Source organism: Pleurodeles waltl, chromosome 9 (genome assembly GCF_031143425.1).
Source record: "Pleurodeles waltl isolate 20211129_DDA chromosome 9, aPleWal1.hap1.20221129, whole genome shotgun sequence".
In the NCBI taxonomy this organism is placed as follows: Eukaryota; Metazoa; Chordata; class Amphibia; order Caudata; family Salamandridae; genus Pleurodeles; species Pleurodeles waltl.
This window is the reverse complement of record NC_090448.1, coordinates 755349275-755355596: the sequence shown is the minus strand read 5'-3', so window position 1 is coordinate 755355596 and position 6322 is coordinate 755349275.

Genomic DNA, 6322 nt, shown 5'->3' with positions numbered 1-6322 from the left:
AGATTCCAGACATTCGGCCAAAGTCCTCCAGCAGTCCGAAGCACCAAAGGATGCCTGTATGGGCCACTCTCAGATAAAGGAGCTTGTCGTCTGCGTACAGTGAGAACATGTGCCCTCTGTCATGCAACGGGATCCCTTTATAATGGCCTTCAGTGGTTAATATACCTTTGAAGAGCCGGAGTGCTAGCGCAAGGTGCGAGAGAGGACAGACCTGTCTAGTATATTTCTCCTTCCATGTTTTAATGGCTGTCAAAATGTAGGGATGCCAGAGGGTTCAATAGGGATTTCCCTTGATATTCCCAACTAGCTCCCCTGTTCCAATCCTTAAATTGTTCTGTCTCTCTGGGACACTTGTTCAACTACATATTTAACTTATATCTCTTCTTGCCTCATTCTTTCTTGCAACTTTGCCTTTCACCTTTTTTCTTCATTGCCTACATAAGGTGGAGGCCTTTGCCTTCTGCTTCCTTTATTAACCCACCAATCCTCTTCATCACTGTGCTACATCATCCCAGCCGACCTTACCTGCATGTCACTCCTTCCCTTCTCCTATGGCAACAGGGCCTGCTCTCCTCCTATCAGGCTGCCCTGCCTACTCTGGGGGTATCCTACACCTCCTACATCATTAACAATCTCTTGCTCATCACAGCGACATGCACAGCAAAGCCTGCAGGGCGAGTGGGGTCATTACGTCATGGGGATGTGTATCTACTCTCAGAGGCTGGAAACAAACAGGAAAGTCTTATTTCCCATTACCCACCCTCAGCTGGAAGCTGTAAATAGCCTGACATTCCCCAGCATTTCCTATTTTGTTTCCGGTTTTCAGGGTGCGAGAACAGGAGCGAGCTGAGGCTATGCTTGGGTTATGGTCTTCCATCACATTGTATGCTTCAGAGTTTCCTTCCCTTTCTGGCTTGGGAGGAACTCTGGGACTGCCACGGGTGCTACGAGCACATGACGCATTCTGAATGAGTTCTCAGCACTTATTTGGCAAAAATAAGTGATATCTACATGGTTTCACTTTATTTACCTTATTAATTTTGGATTGTAATATGGCCTGCCTATGTCGGTCGTGCTAATTGGGGGCGTTTGGTTTTCATTGCAGCAGTCTGTGGCTTTCGCACATGTGTATTGTTGTGCCTGCATACATTTGTGTTCAACTTGAGCCTCACCTGTCCAATGTGCATGAGCTTACCTTCATTTTGAGGTCACGCATCAGCTCCACGTCTTTCTGGGATGGCACCATTTCTTTTGGATGTTTATATGGTGGACGATTTTTTATATTTTTATTCTGCTATTGTATTGGCCTGCTCTGGAATATTTAGCTATACTTTGGTGTTATTTGGCTTAATCTTATTATGGGCAAGCATACAGTGGAAAGGAGGCATTCTTCCTCTATTTCATCTTTCTCTGCCAGATCTCCTTCCCCTTTTACATAAAGAAGCAGCAAGGATGAAGGGAGAATACCAAGAATTATGATGGACAACCTGGCTTCCTTAAATCACAAGAAAGACAATGGAAAGTGCTTGACTGGAGGCAGTTTATATTCTGATTTACCTGCACCAGAATGATTGGATGGTTCCTCTCCTCCTGAACAAAAAGGTAAGTATATTTCCAAGAAACTTGCCAGAACTGCTGAACCATATTACAAAGAATGTGAAATTTCAAGTTGAGGCTCCTGGCACTTCTAAAGATCGTAACATAAGGCATTTTACAAAATCTCCTAACTTTGGGCTTCTGATATAGGATTATGTCATGGAGGTGACGCTTAATGAATGGAGGGATCTAGATAAATTTACCCTACCTATGTTCATGCTTAAGGGGCAGATTTATAACTTGGCAGTGTAGATACTCCGTCGCAATAGTAACGGAGTATCTACACCACCAAGATAATGGCCCGCATGCTTGCTATAGATGAGGGCTGATGATAGGTTTCATTGCGTTGAAGACTACTCCATCGTGATTAAACCCCTATGACGGCCCTATGGAGTAAGGGCCATCAAAGGTAGACCTCTACTTCTACCCAACTAATGTGGACGGGTGAAATTAGAGGTAAGTTTTCACTGCCCATCACCGCCTGGAAAACCCAGGTGGTAAGGGGCAGAGAAAACTGCTAAATGCTCCCTATGCCATGCAAAAGAACCCCAGTGGCAAGAGGAGCATTTTATTTTTTATTTTTAAAAAAGTTGTTGCTTCAGGATTTTCTTTCTGAAAATAAAAGAAAAGAGTTTGGTGAAGTGCTCCATCCTGTTAACAGAGCCCAGCACCAAACTGCAAAAGGCATTGACAGGAATCGCCATGACTGGGGTTCCTGTCACTCCTTTATAAATGCCTGCCTAACTGGTGGCATCTCCATCAGGGCAACAGAGTAAGTTACTCCATCACCCTTTCAGAGAAGCAGGCCGCCCGGCGAAATCTAACTCCACCCCTATGTTGAATCCACTAGATGAACTGTAAGAAAAATTGCTTGACTCCATTCATGTATATTCAGTGGCTGGCAGGCCTACGGGTAGATCCTCCATGGTGACAGCGGGAGTGGACATTTTAAAGGATCCAGCTGATAAGAAAATTGACACAACCCTGAAGAAGGTGAACACTGGGTCTCATTTGGCTTTTTCCAAACTGGGGTGTAAGGAATCTACACAATGCAATCTCTACTTCCTGAGAGTAGAGTTGATGTAAAGTATCAAGCAACAAGTCTCTCCAATATCTCCTTTGATACAGCACCATCATCTGCTCTAGCTTGTGGAGCTTCAATGGCTGCTTGACACAATTTGTTCATCTAGGACCGGAGTACAGATGCAGCAAAGATTTCTACTGGTCTGAGGGTGCGTTTGAAGGAAAAATATTTTTTGGCTCTGACTTGGAGGATATGTTGCATATGGTATCTTAAGAAAAGAAACATTCATTCTCTTTTAGAAAGCAACAATCAAAATCTTCTAGATCTTCCTTCAGACACAAGCGCTCTTTCAGGCATCTATCCAGAAAACAAAATCCAGAAGGTTTCTCAGAGTTTCAGTTGAAATAGTTTACTACCAAACACGGTTGTCTTTAGGGCAGACAGACCGGTGTGGACGCACCGGGTGCTGACCTGGATCGGGCGTGCTGACCTCAGGGGGGCGCTATGTTTAGCAATAACTTACAAAAGTTGAGATTTAAAAGCACCTGCTAAAAAGTTCCTTATGCATCCAGCCATCAGGGATAAATTAAAATGCCGAGATAACTCTTGTGATTAATGTTCTTGCTAGAGTCAGAGGGATTGGAGTTTTGTCCAGGGGCAGTTTTGACTCGATATAAAATAGCGCAGAGGGTTTATATGCCTGCTGTAAGGAACAGAACTATGTTTTATGTGGATAGCTGAGTGGATTAGTAAAGCCAGCCTTTACTAGCGCTTTAAAACAAATGAAATGTATGTCAGAGTGGCTATGGAGATGTGGGGCACTTATGCCGGATGGTAGTGAGGGAATCCGGGGAGGTGGTCATGGGGTGGGGCACCAAAAAAGATTGCTGCAGCAGGCGCAACCAGAGCTAAAGCCAGCCCTGCTCCCAAATTCAAGAGGAAGCAGAGTCAAGAGGAGCAGCAACCTGGACTATGCCAAATACCAGGAATCAGATGGTTAGATGCTACAAGTGGGGGACTCTTCCTGAAGGCTTTCGGAGAAGTCTACCACAGATTTGGGGGTTGTCAGAACCATTAAATAGAGACAAGGTTTTCTACCCCTCCAGTGGACACTAACATCGTTTCAATGTCCTAACCAAGGGTTCAGGATAAAAGGCTGGCCTTGATGAAAGGTTTGTTGCACTCTTTACTGTAAAACAAAGCAATTGTCCCTGTTTCAGAGGATCAGAAGCAGTAAGGACTCTATTCTAATGTTCCTCTTTCACAAACTGAAGGGTGGTTACAGGATTGCTATAGAACTGAAGTCTTCAAACAAATATACCTGGATCATCAAGTTCAAAATGGAGACAATTCAAAGGATAATTTCTTTGTTTCAAAAAGATTACTTAATGGTGACTCTGGACTTAAACTTTTGCATTCCGATAATGGAGGACCATAAAAAGTATCTGAGATTTTGATTCTCAGGTGAATCATTGTTAATTCAGGGTCATTCCCCTTCAGTTGTTGTCAGCCCTGATAGTATTCACAAAGGTGGTAGCTATCCTAGTCATCAGCGGTGGACTACGCAAATTTAAACGGGAGGGGTATGGGAATACAAAATAATAAAATAACAATAAATAAATAAAAAACAAACTAATTCTCCCGTCGCCGCCTGCCATCTCGATCCTCTTCTGGTGTCCCAGCATTCCTTGGGACACCAGCACAGGCTCACCAGCAATACTGGCGCTACATTCATGCTAAAGCTAGCATGAAAGCAGAGTCAGGATGTGTCTGAGCCGCTTGGCTGCCGCTCAGACACAACCCTGGGGTCTGTGCAGCTTCTCCAGCCCGGCTGTTCAACACAGCCGGGTTGGAGAAACCTAAATGACCATGTCTGTTTGCCCGGCCTGAGACGGCCTGACAAACACACACGCGCACTTAGGTGCACTCTCTCCTACCTCCCGTGGGCAGTCCACCCCTCCCTAAACACACTGCTGGCTGAACTAGCAGCTGAAAGATGAAACAATAAAGAAGTATTGTTTTATCTTTCAGCTCCTGGCTTATCCCAGGGAGGAGACGCTCCTTCGCCATTGCCAAGGAGCTGCACCTGCTAGTCACTCAACTCAACTTATAAGGAATCCTTTCTGGACCATAGGTTGTGTAATGGTCCTTCAAAACAGATGTTATTCTAATATTTTAGCTAACAAAAACTACTCTAAATCACCATTGTGTCCTGCTGAACCTCCCAAAGTACCAACTAACGCTTACAACAAAAGGCATTACCTTCATTGGATCAACATTGAAAATGGACCCAAACAATGTTTTTCAACCACCAGAAAGAGCCGTCCATCTCCATAAATTATTCGGTTCTCCGCTCAATCTTCAGGAAGCCCAAGTTCTATGTCGAACGAAGACCAAGGGTCACATTGCCTCATGCTGGTTCACAATTCTGTGGAAAAGGCTTTATCTTTGTCCACTTTTACTGCATTTAAACAAGCACTGGTCGACAATCTGTCAAAATATGGAAAATATGATCCCAGAGATCAAAAGGCAATTACAGTGGTGGATGTCCATGGCAAACTTACTCAAGGAAGTTTCAGTGCATTCAGAACCAAAGATACTAAATGCAGATGGCAGCACAGTGGGTTAGTATGCAAACCTGGATGGTCATGTGATTTGAACAAAATAGTTTCCAACAAAAGCTGTCAAGTCTTCAAGCTGGAGGATGACTGCAGCAGTATTTCAACTTCTTCCTCAATTCCAGCTTACCCTTCAGCTGTCTAGTGTGTTGGTAAAATTCAGACAACACGGTGACAGCTGGCTTTTTAAATCACCAGGTCAGTAACTAGATAGCATGCTCTATGGATCTTTGAGCATAGAAGCTTACAGTATCAATTTCTGTGATTCATATCAAAAGTCTGTACAACATAGGGGTGGATCTCCTCAGTAGGTTTTTTACATTGTCACAGAATCTGACATTGTCCAGATTAACGTTCAGAGGATTTGCAGAACATTCAGCATTACTTTTATGGATCTGTTTGCTTCCAACAGCAATTTCTTTCTTCCAAGGCTTTGCTCCAGTTATTCAGAACAAGAAGCAGGCAGAGTGTATACTCTCCTGCTGAAGCTGCCAAAGACTGTTTCTGAAAATCAAGAAGGAGAAAGCCAAGGTTTCAACCTCCGTGGGTTCTTCCTGAATTGCCACCCTCTCTGAAATCATCAAACTTACTTCTTATCTTAAGAATTACTCTTTCTGTTTGGAGGTTGAAAGGTTGACTTTGTTGAAAAACGGTCTTACTTCCCCGTATGGTTGAGGCAGTCCAAGGAGATCATCAAAACTGAAAACATATTCTAGACACTGGGAACATTTTTATTCTTGGTTGTCATCTCTGATTCTTGGTTGTCATCGAATATTGTGTCTGCTAGACCATGTGCTGTACCTTTCATACTTCAGATATTTTGTGTAGCTTTCATAAAATAAATCTATCCTTGTCTACTCTGAAGTTACAATGGTTTGCAATTAAGGCTTTTTGGAAGGATGACCACAATAAAACAAGGAGTGGAGTTTCAGGTGTCCTGGCTTTTTCAGAGCTTCTCTATTTCAAGGGCTCTTTCACATTCTATGGCCTCCTCCATGTGATCTTCCTTTAGTATTGAATTGTCTGCAGGCTGATCCTTTTGAACAACTTGATTTGGCTAATTTGACATTTCTACCCCTTAAAG